Raw genomic sequence first — 767 nt, 5'->3', positions numbered from 1 at the left:
TGAAGGCTGCTGAATAATGAAGACCAAAAACAACTGACACCTTTGCACTGCAGTGTTGACAATGAGCATTAACACCCCACGCACTGTCTACGGAACAAACCCGTCTGTCTTAGAGAAAGTGCAGCCGGGCTGCTCCTCAAAGGCGAGGATAGTGGAACTACATCGCAGCTCCTCTGAGCACGCTGTCAGGAGGGGTCAGTCCTTGGGAAAAGACATCCTGCTGAGAAAGGGGGAGGGTCAGCAGAGAGAAGACGAGCCTCGACAAGATGGTTTGACACAGGGACTGTGCCGACTGGTCCGAGCATGCCAGATGATGGTAAGGAAGTGGCTGGACGGGATAAGATTCTGATCTGTTGGTCACAGAATTGCTGTGAGTCATAGCTGCTTTCCGTCTTTTTTCCGTAACTGCTTCAAGTCTTCAATCTCAGCAAGCAAGGCTGTGTCACCCGCATTGTACAGGTTGTTGATACAGGCTGCTCCAGCTGATGCTACCTTCTCCTTCAAATAATCCAACCGTGTGTACATTTTCATTTTGTTTTATTGGTTTTGCTCATAATGTTATTTTCTACACAAAACATGTTATTACCTGTGTGACAAGAAAACAATTTTTTTAAATATATCAATTGAAGTATTTCAGATAACAGATGTTGCCCTGGATGTGCTCACCGAGTTGTGCCAAGAAATCTGGAGAACAACCACTTGGCCAACTGACTGGAAGAGATCTATATTTGTTCCCATTCCAAAGAAAGGTGACCCAACTGGGTGTG

The sequence above is a fragment of the Elephantulus edwardii genome, unplaced genomic scaffold (genome assembly GCF_000299155.1).
Source record: "Elephantulus edwardii isolate Elephantulus edwardi_28Jun2011 unplaced genomic scaffold, EleEdw1.0 scaffold00126, whole genome shotgun sequence".
NCBI classification, from domain to species: Eukaryota; Metazoa; Chordata; class Mammalia; order Macroscelidea; family Macroscelididae; genus Elephantulus; species Elephantulus edwardii.
This window is presented reverse-complemented; position numbering follows the sequence as displayed.